Genomic DNA, 25,111 nt, shown 5'->3' with positions numbered 1-25,111 from the left:
TATATTCTTATTATCACAACTGCTAATTTATTTTTAGAATATGCCAAAATATTTTATATAGGCATAACATTAAATATATATAAGAAAATTAATGTGTATTAGCACCCTCAAGAACAACCACTTTAGGTAAAAACAATAGGGGGGAAACTGCTAGTTTCATTTATTTGTACCTAACCAGCAATGTCATATAATAGGCATGTTGTTTCAGCCAACCAGGCTAGTGCAGCTGTGAGTACTGTATCTTGGCACTCTGAAGCTATTGGCTCCTCTCTGGGGAGCGGAGGGTGTTCAGTTATTAATGATAGCTGAGCAGGCAGTACCATGTCAGTGTGACAACTGATCGGGTGAATGATGCAGCCCTAACCACCAGGACCACCACAGAAAGGAGGGGAAAAACAGGCTACACAAGCAACGTCTCTGTATTGGATTGTCAGCATCAGCCAGAGAGAGACAAAGCACTGGCACACATAAAGGATCTTAGCAGGCAAGCAGCCCCATTCATGCTGTTGGATATATGCATAAACAGAACAAAAAAAGGACTATACGTGTATCTTTTCACATCCTGGTGTTTCGTACATTGCAACCAGAACTAAGGAATGTACAATATTCTATAGAAGACACTAGGAAGGCAAGCTTAGTAGGTAAGTTGAATTCGAAATTCTAACAGTCTACTCTATTGCATTCTTTCCTGTTGTCTTTTTTTGCATATTATGTTCTTGTTTGCACACTTTAACTGCTTTGCATTTAGCAAAAAACACCAACGTTCTAAAGAACTGTGTGTGTTATATCATAGCCCAGCTTCTAAAGAACTCAAAAAAGAGGACAGAAAAAAAAAATCTGTGTTTCTATGTCATAACAAATTAAAATATATATCTAATCTGTAAGCAATGAAGCGACATATTAAATAGGAAGGCTTTTGAAAATGTCAGTGTATTCAGCGGTATAAAAAGGCAGAGATCAGGGACCTTGAATGAGCATATCACACACAGTTATTGGATATCTGCCAGGCTACATCTTAGGGATTGTGGTTAATGACTTCCCTTAAAACATATCCTCTTGCCCATCTGAAAAGACAGTGTGAATGCCTGTTTGCTAATGCAGTTGGAACTGACGCATGCTAGATAGAAGAAGGGAAAAAATGGATTTACATTAACTAAAGAAGCTCTAATCTCCTTAAGCAATTAGCAGCCTCACTGTTACATAGAACTAGGAGGATATGTTTAATGATACCATCCAGTGCCTTGAAAATAAACTGCTACTATAATTCTATACCTATATGTCAAGGCGTCCCGTTAAAAAAAGAGGCTGAATTACCAAATGTTATGATTAGATCTTAATGAGCCTCTTTGTGTTATATATTTAAACACACACACACACACATATATATATATATAATATAATATAACATAATATATATATATATATATATATATATATATATATATATATATATATATATATATATATATATATATATATATATATACATATATATAACAATGTATCTGAATAGGTATGCATTCATATGTATTTGTTAGTGGAGATAGAATTAGAAAGAATCACTGATCTCGTCCAAATGTTTGGTAATTCAGTCTCTTCTTTTAATGGGACATGTTGAGATTCCCTCCAGCAGTTAAGGGTTAAAAAAAGACAACACAAGACCCTTAAAGTCAAAGGCACCCTTGGGAAATGCAGCATGCTTGGAGGTAGGATTACTTGAATTGCATATTGAGCTTTCCTTTAAGGCAAACACTGACATGAAACCATGTCTACAATAAATGATAAATATTTAAGAGCTGAAAACATACCTAGAAGTGGGAAACGAAACAATGTATATGGATATATCTTTGTTTTTTTTTTTTTTTTTTTTTTTAAATTTGGAGTTAAATACCCATGAGGATGGCAACTGACTAGCACTATGTGACTTCTAGCACAAACCACAAGTCCAAAATGTGGTTTCCTGTGCTGTTTTGTGCCATATGATATTACATTAGCCCATTCCATTCCTTTTATCTCCTTCCCAAATTCGGAGTGACCCTACATATGCTCATGTGTCTATAGCTGTCCATTAGAAGTTATTATTACTCAAAGCTTAACCTTGCTAAGTAATGAAACATGTAAAAGAGAATTCTCACCCACGCATAGTAATTTTACTCCAAATCCATCAGTGTGTGATGGCATACTGTGTGTATGGACTGAACAATGCACCTGATGTTTGCAGTTAATAATATGCCAAAGCATGAAATTTGCAGCTAATCCTATAATGCTGTAGCAGTTTGTAGTACATTGCTTCTGCCTAAGCTCAGGCTCTTCAGCTGTGTAATAATTAACCCTTTCAACGACAGTGGAACACTACCCCCGTCGGCACGTTCTTTTGTTTAACCCTATTAGTAATGTATGACAAAAGAAGGAAAATTGTATCCCATTTGGTACTCAAGGGATTTAATTATTAAGTAAATCAAAAGAAAATATTTCCATATACCACATGGATAGAAGAAATACAAAAAAAAAAAAACAATCTAGAGGTCTAGTATTACACCACTAACAGTTGCCAAGAAACTGATTATTTTTTTCAGTGCTGACTTAGATCAAATATTCCTTGTTTTTTTAATACAATTATACAAATATTGAATTCCCACTCGACGTGTTAACAATATGTATACTGCTCCCTTATACCGCCCACATTTTGAATGGAGCTCCCTACATTATTATTATTATTATTATCTTGTTATTTATATAGTGCCAGCAAATGTCGTAGCGCGGTACAATGGGTGGAATACATAGGTGCTTTTTAACCCTTTAAGGACACATGACGGAAATAATCCGTCATGATTCCCTTTTATTACAGAAGTTGTGTCCTTAAGGGGTTAATATAATGAATGAAATGCTTCCGCAAACAACAAATCAAATCTCAAAACATTGGTTTACAAGTGATTGTTAAGCCTAAAAGCCCAAAATGTGTATGCCTTACAATTACCAGGATGCTTGGCCAGCATTCATGTTAGCTGAGAATGATGGGTTATATAGTTTGAATACATGTAGCTTTGCAAAGGTTAGCATCACTAAGATACACAAACTGAGTAAGCTGTTTACACATTCACACAGGTAAACAATATTTTCTCTCGTTTGTGTCTCTCTACTTTGGAATGAGGCAACTAAGGAAGTGATATATGTTAGTTTATTGATTGAGTTGGGATTGGATGACACAATTTAATCAGAATCTGGACGTATGCCACAGAGAGGATGGAATACTAAATAAGAACTATGTTGCATAGCTAGTTCCAGTTTCTTGCAAAGGCAAAAGGCACCTGGGGAAGGGGCTTCTCATGATTTTGGCAGTATATCAATAGCGTTGAGCTTCTGTGATGCATACAGCACCTGTATATATCATATTGCCAATATGGGCTAGAAATGATGTATGGGAAATATAAACACAATTTGAAGTGGTTTATACAGTAACCAAGAACAATCACTGCAGGCCTGCCCTGAATTAGCAAGACTCCCGTGACACTGAATTAAAGCGTCTTGATTTATGACTGCAGGCAGAAGTGAGCAATCATTCATTTTATGTGTGACGTCGCACAAATAAATATATAAATAAAGTAGCTTTAAAATATAAATAGAGTTGATCAATTCTTCTCTAGCAATAGTGTTGTGAAAATGGAATTGGCAGTGTTTCTGCTAAAGCAAAGAGACAGAGGATTTGAATGTTTGTTCAGACATTTTAGAGCTAAATTGTAGTAATGTAAGTAAATACAATTTGTCAGCATCTGGAAGTGTTAACAATTTTCACGGATTAAATGCCATAACATTTTAAGTGTGCTTTAGCATTATCTGTTCGAACATTATATTAAGATATTTACTCTCTACCACCAGTTTTGAAAACATTTAAAAAAATAAATAATGCATCAAGTAGATGTACTATGTTGTAAAAATTTTATTGTGCTCAAAATGTGATTCACTCTATTTCAAACCCATTTGTTTTATCCATTAACCTAAGATTTGTGAAGAATTGACAAGTGCATTGTGAATTTTAAGTCACTATAGATAAATTAGAGAAAATAATAATTTTCAGTTATTTTCCAGCTTGGCTCGGTTGACTTAACATTTGAATTTCCATATAAAAGGAACTCCATAGTCACCAAACAACTTTAGCTTCAATAAACAGTTGTGGTGTATAGATCACACCCCTGCAGTCTTCCTGCCCAATTTTCTGCCATTTAAGAGTTAAATCATTGTGCTTATGCAGCCCTAGTCACACCTACCTGCATGTGACTTATACAGCCTTCCTTAACACTTCCTGTAAAAAGTCATCTAATGTTTGCACTTCCTTTATTGCAAATTCTGTTTATTTTAGAATCTCTTATCTCCTGCTCTATTAATAGCTTGCTAGACCTTATAGAAGTCTTCTGTAGGTGGTTAACGTTCAGTTTAAAAATACAAAAGATAAACACTTTCAAGATAAGTTATATCTGATTGAAAATGAAACATTTCTGGTTTAATGCAGGCTGTGTGAGCAACAGCCAGGAGAGGTGTGGCTAGGGCTGCATAAGCAGAAACAAAAACAATTTAACTCCTATATGGCAGTGGATTGAGCAGTGAAACTTCAGAGGCATGATCTATACACCAAATCTATTTCATTAAGCTAAAGTTGTTGTTTAGGTGATTATAGTGCCCATTTAAGTTCCTGCTTTAGTGAATACATTGTTTAGCACTTGTTTTTTTAAATATATCGACCATGCATAAAAGACAATAATTACTTCATTGTTAATACAATTTTATCTCTACTGGTAAGCATATACATCAAGTAACACTTCAAGCACCCCAACCACTACAGTATGATGTAGTTGTTATGGTGCCTATAGTGCTCTGGTGCTCTCACAATATAAGTAGTCAAACTGTTTACTAATTTGCTCAGCCATTTTCTCCATTGAGAGCTGGTTGTTCCAGGTGGGCTTGCTCAGAGCGTAGAACTTCCATCTCTAAATGGAGGAGCTGACTGGCAGCTGGTGGTCCACACATAAGGTGTTAAATCATTAGCAAACCGTTTTATTGGTGCCTGGGAACTCAATGAACCATTAATAACATAAAAAGGGAAATCACACAAAATATATACAAATTTCACCCTCTCAAATCTTTGTGGGATCATGGTAACTGAAAAAGTTACTATGATCCCAAAAAGTTACCATGACCGCTTTAGAGCACTGTACTGTTTCTGGTACTTATAGTGTCCCTTTTAAATCTTTTTTTGTATTTGTATTTTTTTATTTGTATTGCCATTTGCTTGTAAACTATAAAAAGAGAGGTAAAAATGACAAATACCGCTGACTTAGCAGATACATATGCCTCCACCTACCACAGACCTCTAACAATAGCATCCCACAAAGTGTTCACGTGTTCCTTATTGTGCGACTGCAGTTGTGAGCAGATGTGCTTGGGTAGATTCACATGTATCCACTCACATCCAGTGTGGCGGCCATGTTGAAAAACATCTCAAGCGAATATCTTTTAAGATGTATTTTTTTCTGAAGAATTCAGCAGCTCAGTAATATAGATAATATGTTTGCAAACCTGACTTATTATTTATACTCTTTGAGAATAACAAGTCTATTACAAGCCACTTGTAGTAGCTGCATACCATGTAAAGCATTTTCTTTTGAATGAACGAGTATTTTCTTACACAATAATATTTCATGCATTTGAAGGATATTGTCATCTATATGATATATTTATTTTAAGTGAAGTTAGAAACTGGTTAGAAGGATGTATTTAAAGGGCATTGTAATCTCCATAACTACTACAACTCTTTATAGTGGATATGGTAAAAATAGTCTGTGGGTGCCATCCAAAGCTCCCAAATGTTTTGTCAAAACACGGGGCTCTCCCAGCACCCGAATACTGCACCCTCCTCAGCTCCATGGACAATGGAGAATTCATACTGCATACATGCATTATCCATGGCAATACGGTCCCATTGCCCTGAAATGCACAGAGCATTGGCTATTGTGTTATGAGTCTATGGACACCTTACTCCATTTTATTTCCTTACCAATTTCGAGTGGTTTGATAAAAAAGGACCCGCCCAGCACCCACTCTATCTGATATAATAATATCTGTAAGAATCTATCCATACTTGGGTGGCTAAATTTAGATGTATATTTTTGCATTATGTATGTGGATGCTGACATTTTTTTAAGCATTTTCCAATCGAAAAAGTAATAGATGGAAAAAAAAATATTCCCAATGGAAAATGGGGCATAGGTGAAAGAACTTAAACTCCCTATCTTCTGCACTAAATATAGTGATCAGTTCAATTCAGTGGTAAATATTGGATGTAAACACCTCCCCATTCTTAAGATGGTCAATTTCTACAGAGAGGTATGTAGGTCGGAATTTAGAAGTAGTGCTAGGGGACTTGCAGCTTAAATGATCTTGGCCTAGCTGCACAGGTATGTACAAATGTGGAGCCAATAGATGTAGTTGTTGCCAATATGTAGACAGGTATAATAAAATAACTTTTACTTCCTCTATTACTGGGAGAAAGTTTGAAATTACATAATTTATTAATTAATCTAAACCCTTTTTTGTTTTTTAGATTACAGGTGGTCTTTGTTTTACGATCTACCTGTTTTATGACTGGTCTCACTGACAACCAGCTCTCTAGCATGGGGATTTGAGGGATGCCCTACGTTAGAGAGCTGGTCTATGTTCAGTGAATTTTCCCTGTACATAGATTTCAGAGTTTCCCTGCGCTAGTGAGCTAAACTATGTTCCGAGAAGTTTCCCCCAAACGTAGACCTGCTCTCTTGCACATGCTCGCTAGCTCACTTACCGATCAATTCGTTTTACGACTGAGTCGTAAGACCAGAACCCAGTCGGTTAGTGAGGACTGCCTGTTATTAGAATACCTATGTCCTAAGAAGTATCTACACATTTTATAAACTCTCATAGTTGAACTAGGACATAATTTGGAGACATGGATACTGGGTGGATTAAACAGTCCTATGACGTAAATGAACATTATAGTGTGAGGAATTTAAACATATTCCTGACACCTTAGTTGTAAAAGTCATGTTTAGGGGCCTGTTTCCCATGTTAGTGGAGTAACGGCTGGACTCTCCCTTGCTCCGCCTCCTTGGCTGAGATAATCAATTTTGATTATCTGAGCCAATCCAATCCTTTCCCACAGGCAAGCATTGAAAGGCTATTGCCAGGCAATTGCATTGGCCAATCAGCATCTTCTCATAGAGATTCATTTAATGAATGCATTTCTGTGAGGAATGTTCAGTGCCTCCATGCAGAGCATGGAGACGTTGAATGTCAACGTTGCACATGGCGTCGGACTGATCCAGGAAAGCTGTCTGAATGACTGGCACTAAAGGTGTTACCAGGCAGTAATGTAAACACTGCATTTTATTTGAAAAGGCAGTTTTTACATTTAGAAGTGTACAGGGATATACTATACACCAGTGTTCCTTAACCCTCTCTTTAAGGCACACCTAACAGTCCAGGATTTAGGGATTACCGGGTGTGCCTAAGGTGTTTAAAAAAAAAAAAAAAAAACACCACAAGGTGTTTTTTTTTCCCTTCTTTTTCTAAACATCTTAGACACACCCGGGTACTCCCTAAATCCTGGACTGTTAGGTGTGCCTTGAGGAGACAGTTGAGGAACACTGATATACACACCACAGCAACTACATTAAGCTGCAGTTGTTCTGCTGACTATAGTGTCCCTTTAAGTTAAATGCAACTATTTTTTGTGACAAGTAACTTTATTCTTTTCAATGATTCATTGTAACATTTATTTGGTTACTTTAGGATTAAACTCATACAATTTTGCAGTGCACTCTTTTAGGTTTAACACTTTAAGATCTTGTAGTTGGGCACTACTGGGTTTATTTTGCCCCGTTTTTCAATTAGTGTTGTCTGGCAACATATGAGTTAATCTGAAGTTGTTAATTATTAATTTATTACCCCAGCTTTTTTTTTGTGGGGGGGTTTAGGCACAACTGTAGATATTTTGAATAGCACTTTGGCATTTTAATAATTATGGTTATGTGCATTTTGGACAGTTTTTTGGGATTTCAGAGGGAGAGAGTTTACTGTAAGTGCGGAGGTTGACCATGCGAAGGTTAAAATTTAAAATGGGATATGCTTTATCATGAATGTATCACGTGGTCAAATATTCCAACTTTTAATAGCAACAGTGCAATTCTTTGCAATAATATTGGTGGTGTTGTTATTAGGTTAAATTAAAAAGGAGTATTTTAAATCTCCAGGCACTTAAGGATAATATTTACGTGCACTTAACCTGGTTATGGGAACACTTTCAATTTAGTTAAAGTGGCAGTGTTCCACTTGTCTTCATTAAAGGTGAATTTGTCTTTTATTCCCTGGAACAGGAACAATGAAAAGGTACTATTTATTTCCCTGTCAATTTGGCAGGGAGAAAGTATCCACCCTCACCTTGCCTTTTTAGAATCTGGTTGTTAAGTTTTTTTATGTTGATTAAGCATCTTCAGCCGGACGCGAAACGCGTTCAGTGTTTTTCTAAGATTTTTTTTTTTTTTTGCCCTTCAACCTGATGCAAGAAGCTTTTATGCATTTGGTATATCTTTGCTGCATTTTTTAGTCAGATCATTCCATGTAATATATTTTGTTCAATGAACAAGCACAGCAAGGAACGCTTTTTATTAAATGGTCTATTTATCTTGTGAGTGCGGATCGTGTGGATCGTGTTCTTCAATTTATGGATTTGGGGAATTAGGCCAACAGCACTTAAGACCATTGAAATCCAGTGGGCCCATGCAAAAGTAAGTATTTTTTAATATCGACACATTATTAATAAATATTCCTAATATGCCACTTTTCCTTATTTCAACTGGGGCATATTCCCCATATCCATATTCGATGTTACATACTTCTCAACACCATTAACACTACAATCACTACTGAGCTGTAGAAAGTGCCCCTTTTGATATGAAATACTGGAGTATTCATTTGTTACAGTAATGCCAAGGACTGTGCTCTTGTAAATATTACTATGCTAGATGGTCCTATATGTTCATTGATCATTGCATAAAATAGCTATTCAGCATGGCTAAAATAGGTGAAATGAATATCACAAACTACAATTTACAAAATAGAATTAAACCATGAAACTATTAAATGCGTGTCCAGATGTTCCAAAATGCTTAAAAATTTTATTATAAGATTATTTATATGTGAAAGGTAAATTTAGCTTGTTTCAGCATCCAAGTATGTCCTGAAATACGGCAGTATTGTTTTATCTGTTATCCATCGGTCACTTACTCACTTAGAATATATGTTAATGTGCCAAATAAAACAGTCAGCTTTCAAAAGAGAAATTGCGCCCCAGATTATGTCCTGTTATAAAATTACTGCGATTAACAGCCTAGCAACAGAACAGTGAAAAAAACAGCTCACTTGTTAAATCTCATTCTCTTTTTAGAAATTGAAAATCACTTCAAATTCTAATTGGTTGACATTGAATTTTTTATGTTACTCATACAAAAAGAAAAAAATATATTTCCAATTAAAATGGGTCCATTTCAGTTGTCAGGGAGCTAAAAAAAAACAAAAAACACCATACTGGATGTCTTGCCATTTTATCAGAAGAATCTGGTCCTTTTTAAATCTTTTTACCCTTTAAGGTCAAAGGTACAGTTTTAAAGGTCAATCTGAGACCTTCAAATCAGGAGTCATCATGTTTCCTTCTAAAGAGTTCCATTTAATACTGTCGCTCTCTAACGACACAGGCCAGGGTTCAGAATTGGATTCTGGTTTCTTTCTTGTGCAATGATTTTGTATGTGTACAGAATGTCAAAGTAAAATAGCAAAAAAATCAAAGCAGCGAAATATCCAAAAACAGCAATGTGATCAAAAGCATTTAACAGCACACTTTTAAATCATTTCGATGACTTGAACACAACATGTCACTTTGCATAGCAGCCCCATTACTGATTACATTTTAAGTTCTAATACTCTTAAAGCTCAGATGTAATCAAAGTGTGATAACAGTAAAAGCAGATGCTTATCTTCATAAGTAAATTGCTCTAAATAAATAATTCAGCCATTGTTTTTTCATTAGACTACAAGTGAAAAGAGTTTTTAGCAACAGGAAAAATAGATAGTCACAATTTGACTACGTCTGTCTAAATGTTGCCATTCAGATGTTGATTTGCTACAATTCAGACGTTAGTGCAGGGGTGGGCAACCTTTGGCACCCCAGATGTCATGGACTACATCCCCCATAATACCCTTACACCCATAATGTTGGCAAAGCATCACAGGAGGTCTAGTCCAAAATATCTGGAGTGCCGAAGGTTGCCTATGGCTGCATTAGTGAATAAGCCTGAGATTACCCTAGAGACAAAAATGAAAATGTGATATGGACATATTTAAGGGGAACTGTTCCTCTCTTTAATTTACACCTACAAATAAAATATTAAAAATCATCTATAATTTGTGTTAATTACGTGATCCATTTACTTTTAAATTTGTATTAAATACTTGAAAATTGACATCGTAACCCAGTTCAGACAAGGCAAAGCCAGGGCAAACATAGCAAATAAAGACAATGCATCTTTTATTACTCATTTTCTCTGCACTCTCTCTCTATGTTGATTGACAGGGAGCTAAGGTAGTGGTGCTCAGTTGAAGGATATAGAGAATTGGACTTCTGCATTTAATTTTATTGTGCACACCTTAAAAATACACATTTGTTAATTTTAGGGATAAGTGAGCACATTATTAAAAGTTCTAGGAAGTGGCAGGGTCCCTTTAATATTTAAAATTTTTATTTATTGATTTGTTTTTGTTTAGCGGAAAAATGATTGAAAATGGAAAACTGAATATGAGCATGTAATGTTTTATTTTCAAATTCTCACGAATCATATGTCTGCTAGTTAGCTTGAAAGCTTATGGGATCTAAGAGAAAAGGCTGAGCGCGCCCCAGGCAGGCTTTTAGGTGTACCAACACGAACAAGGTAAATCATTCTGACATGTCTACATGTAAAAAAGCAGGGGGCAGATCTGGTTAAGAAACTGAATTTAAAAAGATGTGTTGTTGAGGGTTGGATGTTATGTAATAAATAAAAAAATATAATCTATTAATTAATTTAGTCCAGTATTGACTTAGTATTAGCCATTGTCTGCATGGTGGATATTACATTGAGAGATTTAAAAAGTGAAACAAGTTCAATATTTAAACTAATACAAAGTAATAAGGGACATATATAATGAATATACTAGTCATAGCTTTTGTTCAAAGGGGAATTATCAGGGCATTCCATTTTATTTCAGTGTATCAAAGCTTGTTTTGAGGTTTCATATAAGATTTGCATGCAAAACAAAAAAAAAATCAAGGACCATACCAAATCATCTCAGTATTTATGTTGAAATAGATCCATACATCTGTAATATAAAATCAGTTTGATCTTTTTTTGTGCAGTAGTTAAGGAAGGCTGAAAGAAACTATAGCTCTGTTGGAAAAGAGGAAAGAATAATATAGTATAATATTGCTGTTCGAAAATAAATATTTGGTATTCCGTTCGATGCCCTACACATCAGTCCTTTTTATTTATATAGTGTCTAAAGTTATAAAGGAATAATTGGACAAATTGAAACTGTTCCTGGAAGCAACATATTATTTCTCTTGCTTACCATAGCTTATGAATCTTAAGTACTCTTATGGCAAGTGATAAATAATGCACCAATTCATTCTTTGTAATTAATTCACATATACATTTTTGCATAAACAGGTATCTAAGAGATCTGCCTGTTTAACATTGCTTTACAAGAGCTGTCAGTACCGGTATTGTCCTGAAAATGGCACAATAAACTAGTCGGACTGCCCTCAAGGGACTTGCTTTTGTAAGTTTGCCAGTCTGTATGTCAAAAAGAACGATGGCAAAAAGAGTGTCACATTTTTTATAAAAGCAACGATACTTGAATGTGCGTATTACGACATTCGATTCAGTGACTTTAAATATAAAAATAACATTTCGGAACAAATATGGCTTTTTTGTAAAAGGGAAAGCAATTGCACTTAAATGTGATTTATTTGCTGTAGAGATTTTGGCTACATTGGATTTATTTATCGAAGCTTTATACATGTGCTTTGCAAGGTTTTTTTTTTGCTAAAATGTGAACTGTTGTAGGACATTTCTGGCCAAAATAGACAAGTGAGCAATGTTTTTAGTTCGGCTTGTTAGCGTAATACTAATAATTCACTAAATTCAAATTTTAATGAAAAAACATGTGACTGTAAAACATTTTGAAACATTTGGTTTTCAAAAAATTACATGATTATTTTAGATGAATTGGTTCAATACCATGTGTGGGGGGAGGGGGGGGGGGAGAGAAACTGCATAACTAATTAATTCTTTATCCCACATTTTCCCTTCTAACAGTTCCAGAGCCAAACAGCTTCAACCAATTGTATTTACTTAAAAGTAAATATTAACTATGCACACTATTTATATATTCAAATTATTGGAACCATTCAACACCCACACACAGGTAATTCATTGTAAAAGGAAAGATGTTAACAAAGTAAATGTTCAGATTTACTCACAAAATATGTTTTTTATTATATAATATAATTTACTAACATTGATGTTTTTAGAGTTTGTGATTAATTTTGAGACAAAATAGATTGCTGCATATCTAAAAACATAGCTATTGCTTATCTTGAATCAGTTCAAAATATTGGGTACATAATGTATCTGAATCTGGAGCAAAGTAAGGAAAACTCTATGAATATAATTGGATTTTGTGCTCATTAGCTGTCTAATTAATATTATGAACAATTCCTAAAGTTCTCATTAGTGAAGCCGTTTGGTATAGCAAGTGGTATGTAACACATAAAGGAACTCATACACAGAACTGTTATGCCAACTGTAACAGATTGCAATCACGTTGCAGCAGATTCTACATTGAGTTCTTTTATGCAGATATTTTATGCCAATTTCCAATTGTTTCTCGTTGTAAATGAATATGTTAATTGAATTCTCCATCAAAATCTTTATTTCACGATTTCTCAAAACAACCTATTTCTAGAGATCAGTATTTGCAGATATACCTCAAATTCACAAACCATCTATGTAATTGCTTATCTATACTGCACAGCATGCCTAAGCTGTCCTTCTGTCTCGTCTTTAATACCCTTACAGCATTTCAAGTCATAACATCATGTGCAATATCCAGATTTTGTCTAAATAATCACTGACTGTCAGGATTACCGTATGATCCAGCACGTAGAATTGTGTAACATCCTTTGATAGGTAACATATACCGGACCCTAGAGTGGCCGCACTAATGTACCAAAAATAGTCAGGAATAGCCGAGGTCAAGGGATACAGAATGCCAGAAAACAGGGAAGTCAAAAACAATGCCAAAGTCAAATAACCAGAAATACCAGAATAAATAACGCGCTCTCGGACAACCACAAGGGAAACCACGACAGGGCACTGAGCAGGATGAGAACTGGACCTAAATACCCCTCCTCTGGATCTGATAGGGTGTAACTGGCCTTTGACCCCAAAGGCAGTTACCAGGTTCCAATTTGCATAATTGCTGCTCTGCAAAAAACCTGCTGTGGATTTGATTGCTGCTCGGCACAACCTTTCCTGTCAGGACATTAATGTTGTTCGGCACAACTTTTCCTGTCTGAAGAGTAAATTCCATTAATCACATTTTTATAAGCGGAATAATACGTGACACTGATGTCCCTAAATTGCCCACTTATAAAATTAGGAAGCATTCAAAACTTTCCTTACATTTACTATCTGGACCAGCTTCTTCCTGATCAAAATAATTTGACCCCAAGCAAGGAATGTCAAAAATCATCCTCAACCTGAGAAATAGAAAAATATACCTATTTACCCATTATGATTGTATACATTGACGGGAAGCAAAGTTGGAGGGTAGGAAGGTAGGACCATCATCTGATTTATTATTTGCCATGCAGCACATTTTTTGAAATGCTACGCTTTCGACTTCTCTGTAATTCTGTAAAAAAAGATATATACATTAAGCTCAAAGCTAGTTGTAATTTCAGATTCCTTGTTCTTATTTCTTCAATCAATTTCATCAGTCATCTTCCCTTTTAGTACCAAACATAAGTTTTCCTCTGAAAAATTATCTAATTTATTATTTTTACCAGATCTGAATGCAGTAATTCCCACCTCCCTGGACGGTTTCTCCATTATCCTGTAGAATCATCATCTTATCTCAGAATGTATGTCTCCTTCCTAAAATACTCCAGTGACTTCAGATCAACATGTTTTACTTTATCTTCAAATTCATTTTATATATCATATGCACATACTCTACACTCTTGATTTTTTATTGACATTTCTTTACATAAATCATGCTATACGCCTACCTTCACCTTCTGCTTCCATACCTCTACCCACTCGTTTACTTTATCTCTCCTTAAAGGTCACAGTAGGGTCAGGAGCACATACATGTATTAGTGACCCTATAGTTCTAAACCGACCATATAGGTGGCTTGCCCCCTCTTAGTCACCCAATAAAGTATAAAACTGCCGGCACTGGCTCCTCCCCCTCTCTGACATCATCAAAATGGCCATAGGGAAAGCATTGGATTGGCTAAATTCAGCACGGGGGTAGGGCCAAATGCCATTTTGGCCAATCAGGACCTCCTCAAAGAGATGTATTGAATCAATGCATCTCTATGAGGAAAATTCTGCGTCTCCATGCAGACCGTGGTGACGCTGAATGGCAGGGCAGTTTACTGTGCAGCCCTGAGCCAAGAAGCCCCATCAGTGGTAATCTGAGGATTGGCCACTTGTAGGTGTCCCTAGGGGCAATGTAAACAGCCCCTTTTCTCTGAAAAGGCAGTGTTTCCATGAAAATGCCTGAAGGGAGCTATTATACTCACCAGAACAAATACATTAAGCTGTAGTTGTTCTGGTGACTATAGTGTCCCTTTAATTGCTCCAATCATTGTTTCTCTTAGCCTCCAAACTCCTGAAACAAGCTTCCTCATCCCATTCACTAAGGTACTTCACACACACCTTATTGGATCATCTATAGATATATAACTTGTTGTCTCCTGATTTCGGTCAGTTTTTTTTTTTGTACATAATAAAGATTAGGAAACAGCCCACACATAAAAGTAAATTTTTACATTTTATAAGGCTACTTAAAATCACCTATCTTAGCAAACAATTATGGGGATTCAGTTCCACCATATGGTCATATTGTGTTAAGCCCACCACTACTTACATTACCCCAATATCGGTGGGTCCAAAAAGTTTATTTTAGTACAGCTGATCTAACCATGTTACTTTATCTTATTTTCACTCTTTCTTCCAGTTCATGCACAGTTCTGAAACCTACTGTAATGTAGTCTGATTCAAGATCAGAGACAACATGGGTTTACTACAGGGAGATCATGCCAAACTGATCTTATTGATTTTTTTGATTGGGTAACTAAAATATTAGATCAGGGTGGTGCAGTAGACATTTCTTACCTAGATTTCAGTAAGGCTTTTGACACTGTTGCACATAGAAGACTCAATAAACTGCAATCTTTAAGTTTGGATTCCAATATTGTTGAATGGGTTAGGCAGTGGTTGAGTGACAGGCAACAGAGGGTTGCAGTCAATGGAGTATATTCGAAGCATGTGCTTGTCACCAGTGGGGTACCTTAGGGATCTGTACTTGGACCCATTCTCTTTAATATTTGTATTAGTGATATTGCAGAAGGTCTTGATAGTAAGGTATGTATTTTTGCTGAGGATATTAAGATATGTAACAGGTTTGATGTTCCAGGCGGGATAAGCCAAATGGCAAATGATTTAGGTAAACTAGAAAAATTGTCAGAGTTGTGGCAGCTGACATTTAATGTGAATAAGTGCAAGATAATGCATTATGGATGTAAAAACCCAAAGGCAGAGTACAGAATATTTGATAGAGTCCTAACATCCACATCATAGGAAAGGGATTTAGGGGTGATTATTTCTGATGACAAGGTAGGTAGACATTGTAAAAGAGCAGCAGGAAATGCTAGCAGAATGCTTGTTTGTATAGGGAGAGGTTTAAGCAGTAGAAAGAGGGAAATGCTCATGCCATGGTACAGAACACTGGTGAGACCTCACTTGGAGTATTGTGCGCAGTACTGGAGACCGTATCTTCAGAAGGAAATTGATACTTTGGAAAGAGTTTAGAGAAGGGCTACTAAACTGGTTCATGGATTGCAGGATAAAACTTGCCTGGAAAGGTGGATCTTAACATGTATAGCTTGGAGGAAAGACGAGACGGGGGGGGGGGGGGGAGATATGATAGAAACATTTAAATAGATAAAATGAATCAACACAGTAAAGGTGGAGACTATATTTAAAAGAAGAAAAACTACCACAACAAGAGGACATAGTCATACATTAGAGAGGCAAAGGTTTAAAAATAATATCAGAAAGTATTACTTTACTGAGAGGGTAGGGTAGCCTTCCGGCTGAAGTGGTAGATGTTAACACAGTAACAGAGTTTAAGCATGCATGGGATAGGCATAAGGCTATCCTAACTATAAGATAAGGCCAGTGACTAATGAAAGTATTTAGAAAATTGGGCAGACTAGATGGGCCGAATGGTTCTCATCTGCCGTCACATTCTATGTTTCTATGTTTCCATTCAATGTAATATTTTTTTGTTCTCATTGATGACTGTAAAATAATTAAATTGCGCTGTGAATACATATAGGCAATGTAGAATTTGTTTGGCCTTTGTTTGGCGAGGTATGTAGATAGAAACCATGCTGCTTATTATGTGAATCATTAAACAACTTCTGTAAAGTAACTTCTTTTGACGATTTTACGCATTGCATTTTTTCACATAATGGGCTATTTGGACTAATGATGCAACTCAGCTGAAAATCAACAAAACTTTCATTTAAATTAAATGCAAACTCTAAAATGTTGTGCTAGGACTCGTTCACCATTGCTGCTGCATCTACATTTCTTCTTATTATTATTATTATCGCCATTTATATAGCGCCAACAGATTCCGTAGCGCTCTACAATATTATGAGAGGGGGGATTTAGCTATAAATAGGACAATTACAAGAAAACTTACAGGATTGATAGGTTGAAGAGGACCCTGCTCAAACGAGCTTACAGTCTATTATTCTTTACTATATATTAGATAAGTGGGGTGATAGCAATACCTTTACTTTCTAAGTCGGTATATTAATATTGCACTTTTTCAAGTCTACCATTGTCTCTTTGTCAGACCATACAAACAGAAATTATTCATCTCTGCAAATTACATTACTAAGATGGACATCAGTTAAATTGTATTCACAGAAAAAAGGAAACCATATTTGATCTAGCATTGCTGCCCTAATGAAGTGTATAAACCATTTTTTCCTGTAGCCTCTGTGAGTGTCACACTTTTGTTGATGTTAGTGCTAGCAAGCTGTGTTGAATGGGTTTACCTATTTTCTTTACATATAGCTCAGCGAGACATTTTGCGCACATGATGACGTGTACTACATTTGATTATATACAGCAAACCTCAGTAAGGTTAGTATACACAAACATACATAAACTGTACATTGAAGGCTACATGCTGCTGTCATTTCAAGCACACCAATGGTTAAATGATATCACTGAAAACAGCATTAACACAAATAAATCCTAGAATGCTTCAAATTAAATAGGTAAATGCAAAGAGGAACAATGAGCTGAGTGGGTTTAAAATAACAATGGGGGAAGGCAGCTGCAGTACTTTGTGTGCAAAGCTTATCATTGTGCTGTGATTCATAGACAGGCATGGAACACATAGTATGTTTCAACTCTTTCTTAATCTTAATGATACAAATGACTCACAGCTTTTAAAAATACTATGAATGTATATCTTTTCTAAAGGCCCATTTGCATCACATCCTGTACTGCAGACTACAGCAGTCGTGAGCTGAGCGTCTTGGGCACCTTCTCATGTGAATAGGGCTATTTTAGCCCTTCCTCTGTGCACACATCTTTTTTATGCCTACTCATTGTGCATGTCCAATGAATGGAAGGTACGTCACAGGGTCAGAGTACATTAATGGAAGGGAAGGTGGAGGATGTGACAGAATATGCAGAGGGATTGGAAAATTAGTTGTTGAGTAAATTAAAAGATGTACAGAGGGGTTAATGATTGGGAGGTGAAGTGGGGGGTGTCTGACATGATTTGTAGTGGTTAATGTATTGGTGGTGAGTTGGATAACATGTTACAATGTATGTGGGGGTTAATTAAGAGAGGCGAGTTGGGTTGTAAATGATAATATTTGTGCGGTTTATGATTTAGACATAATGTTGGAGGGGAATTAGGGGATATATGACAGTGTTTGTAGAGTTAATGAATGAAGGTGTAGTGTAGGTTTTAATGATTAGGATAGTGTAATGCCGGGCTTATTGTTTATAGATTGTGTCATGTTGTGAACAGTGGGCTTCATAATAATCATGGTATGTTGTGTAGTGCAGAAGTTAGTATTAAATTATAAAATAGTGTAGAGGTTAGTTATTATTGTAGTAAAGTTTAGGGATTATTGTTTAGTGATAGTGTAGAATAGGGCTTAATGTGTATTATAGTGTAGTGAAGTAGTTCATGTTAGTGATAGTGTAGAATAGGGCTTAATGTGTATTATAGTATAGTGAAGTAGTTCATGTTAGTGATAGTGTAGAATAGGGCTTAATGTGTATTATAGTGTAGTGAAGTAGTTCGTGTTAGTGATAGTGTAGGGAATAATGTTTTGTTAAAGCATTGTTTAAGGGGCAAAGGGATTGTAACTCGGACCCCACTCAATCTGGAGAAATGTACATCCCAGCACTGCATAGAAATTAGGGGTCCATATACATTTCAGGCTCAGTCAAACCATGTATAACAGCGGAAAAAACACTGATGACATCATTTGAACACATGATAATTTGCTCATTGAAATAACGGATGCCCTTTGGAAGAAACATAGGTTTTTATTCACTAGAAACATTAAGCAATAATAATAATTGAAGTAATATTAAAACTGAACGGCAACATTAGTTAACATTTTCCAATATGATTTTTTAATGTGCTGGAATTCAAGTTCTAGCAAAAATAAACCCTGTCTTGATGTTTTATAAAAGCCACTACTATTTCACATGAAACCAATATCATTTAAGGCCAATTGCCCAAATGAACACCTTGATCACATTCACAAAAAGAAGCCATTAGCGATATCACTATTGTCTTATCTTAAGCAAACTCCTCGAGCAGCACTACTGAAGTCAAGTTGGACTCATGTCTCCCTGGTGCTATGTCTTTCAGGAGGAACTAAGTAAATTTTTAAGAAGAGCATGACCATTTGAATATTACTTGTAATTCAGTCATCAGAGATAGGAGCATAGTTTTTTTGTTTGATTAAGCTGTGCTGTTTAGTGCAATTTTGTTGAGATGAAGACCCTAGAAAATATCAAAAATTTAAATAATTAAAAAAAAAATTAATTGTAGTGAATGTAAAATAAATACTCCAAGCACAATAGCATAAGTTTTAGTTTAGGGGTAAAAAAACTCACTGTATTTTACCCCATTACTAAAGCAGGAAGCTTATTTATGCTGTCCATGCATGGATACTACAAAAATGGGCTGGCAACATATACTCACCAAAAAAGATCCAAGGAGGACCCAGATAGGTTTATATTTTTAAATCTTTTGCAGGAAGGCAAATTACATTTTTAAATATACTGCCAAATATAATTCTCTCCTTTCTGTTAATGAAAAGGTTAAGCTGCATTTGACATGCCTTAAAGCTGAAGATATCTATTGATTATAAAATCTCAAGAGCCTTAGCAATCTGTACAGATTTTAGTTACAAATATTAGCTATCCTGTAAATGACTGAACATTCTGTGATTAAGAAGAAAAGAAAAAGAAGACAAATATAGTGCAATCACAACTTACATACAGTGTATTCAAGATAAATTGTGAACAAGCAAATGCCTAAATCAGTTTTGTTTAGGACATTCCAGTTCACGGTGTCTATGCAAGTCATTATATATCAGTAAGTTCTCAGTTTGCCAGTAGTAAATAATATGAAAGAATCAAAGATAAAAGCTCTACAGTATTAAATTTATGATGTTAGGTTAGCAGAACAGACATTTTATGGAAAGCAATTTGAATAACCTTGGTCTAGTTGAAGAGTCAAGGTTATTTCATTAAATTGAAAATACAGGTTTTTACACCAAGGTTGCTGTATAAATTCCAAACCTATTTCTTATTCTGTAAAAAAAACATCAAATGCTAAAGTATCTCTGTTTAAACAGCTGCTAGCTTGGCTACAGTAACAATGTTATGTTAAATCATGCATATGGATCTTGCTTTAATTGTTTTACCTGGTATTAATGCCAGTTTTCCAAAAAGCAGATGTAAGAGAGTGTTCGTGTAAGCTATTGTATAAAAGAAGGCAACATTAACCCATAAGCCAGAGTAGAAGAATGCATCTCGGATACCGATATGTTTTATATTTTGTCGTTTTTTGGGTGACTGCTTGTCAATGCAGCTGTATCTATTAAAATGACAATGTGTGTCTGCTCCCTATTCTTAAGTGCCTTGCTCTCCCCGTATCTTCTTATGTAATGGACTTTAACCAGCTGTACAACAAGGCACCAGGAAATTAGCAGTTCATTTTCTGGCTATTGCCTTTTGGAATCAGCAAGGTGCACAAAGTGACTGTTATTGCTCCAGTAACATCATTTGTGTGTGAAAGATGCATGCCGGGAGCCTGATTTAATCCATCCTCCAGCATTGCAGCTTAAAGAGTCTACAGAGCAACACGTTTAAACACATACATAACAAACATCACAAAATTATGTCACATGCACGACACACATTACACATATCAAGTAGACATGCATCACAAGCACATTACATCTAAAAAAATATTATACATATTACATTGAATAATCAGATAAACATCATTATACATGTATTAAATAATGTTGCTCACACATGCATGTATACACACATCTAAATATCTGCACAAATTTACAAAGGCCCCAATGAGATCTATTGTAGTAAGTTGGCCGGGCTTCAGGCAAGGAAGAATCTAAATACATTGCACCTTAGAATTCTAAATACATTGCACAGTTACTGTTTCTTAGGAAAGCATAAGAGATAGACAAGCCTGTGTAGAAGTCCATTTACTATGGCAACCAAAAGTCACATATTAAATGCCACATGAAGAAGGTTTTCAAGATGAAGCATAAGGCATTTCATAGGATGAAAATATAAAACCCTGACTATGATCAGACTAGATGGAAAGATAAGTTGATGTAGAAAACAAGTCGTATGGTGTTTCTGCAAGATTATAAATTACCGTATATACTCGAGTATAAGCCGACCCGAATATAAGCCGAGGCCCCTAATTTTACCCAAAAAAACTGGGAAAACGTATTGACTCGAGTATAAGACTAGGGTGAGAAATGCAGCAGCTACTGGTAAATTTCTAAATAAAATTAGATCCTAAAAAAAATATATTAATTGAATATTTATTTACAGTGTGTGTATAATGAATGCAGCGTGTGTGTATGAGTGCAGCGTGTGTGTATGAGTGCAGCGTGTGTGTATGAGTGCAGCGTGTGTATGAGTGCAGCGTGTGTATATGAATGCAGTGTGAGTGTATGAGTGCAGTGTGTGAGCGTATGAGTGCAGTGTGTGTGTGTGTATGAATGCAGTGTGTGTGTATGAGTGCAGTGTGTGTGTGTGTGTGTGTGTGTGAGTGTGTGTTGCAGAGCCTTGGTGGGGGATGGGCAATTTTTTTTTATTATTATTTTAATATTTTTTTATTATTATTTATTATTTTTATTTATTTAATTTAATTTTTTATTATTTTTGTATTATTATTTAATTTTTCTTTTTTTTATTACTACTAATTTTTTTTTTTTTCGTCCCCCCTCCCTGCTTGATACTCATACAGTGTGGTCCAGCATTGGCAGTTCAGTGGGGAGCTGTGAGGGCTGTAAGAGAGTTTACTTACCTCTCCTGCAGCTCCTGTCAGCTCTCTCCTCCTCCGCGCCGTCCGTGCAGCTCCCTCTGTCAGCTCCCAGTGTAAGGGCTCTCGCGAGACTTACACTGGGAGCTGAGCGAGGTGCTGAACGGACGGCGCGGAGGAGGAGAGAGCTGACAGGAGCTGCAGGAGAGGTAAGTAAACTCTCTTACAGCCCCCACAGCCCCAGTCTGTATTATGGCAATGTAAATTGCCATAATACAGACTATTGACTCGAGTATAAGCCGAGTTGGGGTTTTTTAGCACAAAAAATGTGCTAAAAAACTCGGCTTATACTCGAGTATATACGGTAGTCCCTGACATCTTGCTAATTTTGTGTCATATTTGTGAAATTAAAACCTAGGAAAGTTGCAGTTTATTGGATCTTAAAATAACTGTTTTTGCAAATGCAGTCAATTATGTTTAGAACAGAAGGCTTAGTGTTGCTGACGTTTTTTGTTTATTATGTTTAATGTATATGGGGAAATTGTAGCTTACATTGAAAATAATGTAATGATGTAGTTTGCTTCTGCTAATTTATCATCACCATTCAGGGCTCTTCTTTAAGTAATCAATTAACTACCTCAAATAAGAGACCTGACTGGGGTGATGGATTAGATCACTATTCCTCATTTTAGAAAGGCTTGTTTCTGCTTGGTTCAAAAACACAACTTAATGGGAGGTCAAAGTGATTGGCTAAAATATTCTAGCCAATCATACTGCATGATTGGTAGTCCGCTGATTGTCAGCTCATCCAATCAAAAAAGCCTTCAGAGCAAAACATCACAATCTTATTATCATTAAGATTATTTTCTTTTTGCACTTCAATGTTTGTGTTTGTCAAAGTGTGCACTGGGATTTAAGGTTTCTTTTATCTTTTTCATTTATTAGATGCTTATTGGACAGGAAGTGATTTCATAAAGACTATTATCCTGGATTTGGAAAGCATTAAGCAAAGTTATTTTACATTCATTTTTAAGAGAACGATAGATTACAAAGGACACTATAGAACAATAACATGTATACCTAAAGTGTACGTTCAAATGTATTATTTATGTTACTGGCACTTTCCAGTAGACTGGGATTCCCTCTGGAACTGAATTTAGATTTGGCACTGTTGGTGCTAGGTGAATGAATCATTTTTTCTGGTTCTTGACTTAGTGGGTTAATGACACTAGCACAGTGATTTACAATGTGGGCAGGGAAATGGGAAAATTGTGCCCTTGTTTCATCACAAAGGAGATTTAGAAATATTAGCACAAATGGGGAGGAATCAGCAGACTCCTCTTTTCCATATTCTCAACATGGCCTAGGAAAGGGGTTAAGTTATAATTGTTCACCCTGGTTAATAGCTGTCTGCATTGCCACATATTTGCATCTGCTTCTACCTTCCCATTTGTTTTGATTTTTTTGATAGTTGGGTGGACACCCAGCAGACTTTTTAATTCTACAAATATTTGAGTTGTAACATCTGGAGTATGTTATCTAAAAGCGCGATTAAGCCCTTTCAATGCCAGAAGGGTGCCACTCACATTGCTCTGTCATATCTCTGACACTCAAAGGGGTTAAACAGTTGTTTGGCTTCAGGAATGTATAAGACAGTGTATACTGCAATAAGATACTTTGCAACTGAATAACTGAATTATAGAGACAAGTCCACATTTAGTGTATTCTACAAACCTACACATTTACATTTTAGGTTTGCTTAATGTATCCCATTAGTAAAATGTGCATTTGAAACTTTGTAACACTGTAGAATATATTGTAACAATGTAGAATACATTTTAAATGTGACATAATATTGGTTTGCATTTTGATTACTCCTTATTTAGCATTTTACCCCAGAATACTACCTGTTGTAGCCTTAAAGGAACACTCCAAGCCACTTCTGCCCACTACCCTTAATCCTGCAAGTATAATTATTGCAGTTTTTATAAACTGCAATAATTACCTTGCAGGGTTAACTCCTTCTCTAGTGGCTGTCTACTAGATAGCCACTAGAGGGCACTTCCTGCACTTCCTGCTTCATAGCACAGGTTTTCTGTCCTAGAGCGTCGCTGGACGTCCTCACGCTGTGTGAGGACCTCCAGCGTCGCTCAGTTCCCCATAGGAAAGCATTGAAAAGCATTTTTAATGCTTTCCTATGGAGAGCTCTAATGCGAATGCGCGGCATTGCAGCGCATTTACATTAGGTCTTCTCAGCCGGCGGGCGGGATCGGTCTCCCCCGCCGGCTGACGTGATGAAGGGGAGGAGCGGCGGCGACCCGAAACCACCACCGAGGGACATCGGCGGGGGTCTCAGGTAAGTTAATGAAGGGGTTTTCAGGGGATGGGAGGTGGGAGGGAGAGGGGACCTGCAGTGCCAGGAAAATGGATTGTTTTCCTGGCACTGGAGAATCCCTTTGTCATAATCCCTTTAATAAATCACCCCCAATGTGGTTTATGTCTAAATGGGAAACAGTTCTATTAAGCGCATATATATCATGCTCACCTTGTGCACTGATCATTAAAACATAGCAAGATTCATCCCAGTTAAATTGTTGTATCACTTACTGTACAGCTAGGTTGACTCTTCACCCAGGTTTCCGTTAAACAAACAAACATGGTGGGTTCACTCGTTTCCACCATGTACCATAACCTGCATCAGTTGTGGTGCTTGGAGTGCCATTTAATCATGATTTCCAATGTTTTTTTTTGACATTCTTTATTTTTTATTTTTCATGTAGATAAGGTAACATCGTTTATGCTTAGCGACTCAGAACATCATTGTCAATATGAACATAATGAAACAAAACACGTGAATATGTTTGTTGAGGCATCCAACAATAACAACAATATTAAATAGCTAATGTAGAGTTTGGATTTCTTGGTATATTCAAAGAGGAGGGAGTTACTTAGTTCTACGAGTAGGCATAGTGGTAAGTTTTTGTCAGCTATTGGGGAGAGTGGGGAGGTGGTATCCCTGGAGTATGAGGAGATGTCCCCAGATCCATGTAAGCGGATTGCCATGGGTTCGCATGTGGCATAGGACGCTTCGTATTACTACGTTGTCGCATAGCGCTAC

The 25,111-nt window shown here is 36.2% G+C and overlaps 1 protein-coding gene across 1 annotated transcript in view; it reads left to right on the top strand.

The window, feature by feature from the left end:
- Positions 1 to 305: 305 nt before the first annotated feature.
- The window catches only part of LRRN3 (leucine rich repeat neuronal 3), a 99,273-nt gene continuing 74,467 nt past the window's right edge, over positions 306 to 25,111 (top strand). The window contains exon 1 of the mRNA XM_063446886.1: positions 306 to 641. The gene's annotated coding sequence lies outside the window, so the exon portion shown is untranslated. The remainder of the gene's footprint in view (positions 642 to 25,111) is intronic.

The sequence above is a fragment of the Pelobates fuscus genome, chromosome 3, assembly GCF_036172605.1.
Source record: "Pelobates fuscus isolate aPelFus1 chromosome 3, aPelFus1.pri, whole genome shotgun sequence".
NCBI classification, from domain to species: Eukaryota; Metazoa; Chordata; class Amphibia; order Anura; family Pelobatidae; genus Pelobates; species Pelobates fuscus.
Note: the sequence above shows the minus strand (reverse complement) of the source record. Positions and strands in the feature narration are given on the sequence as shown.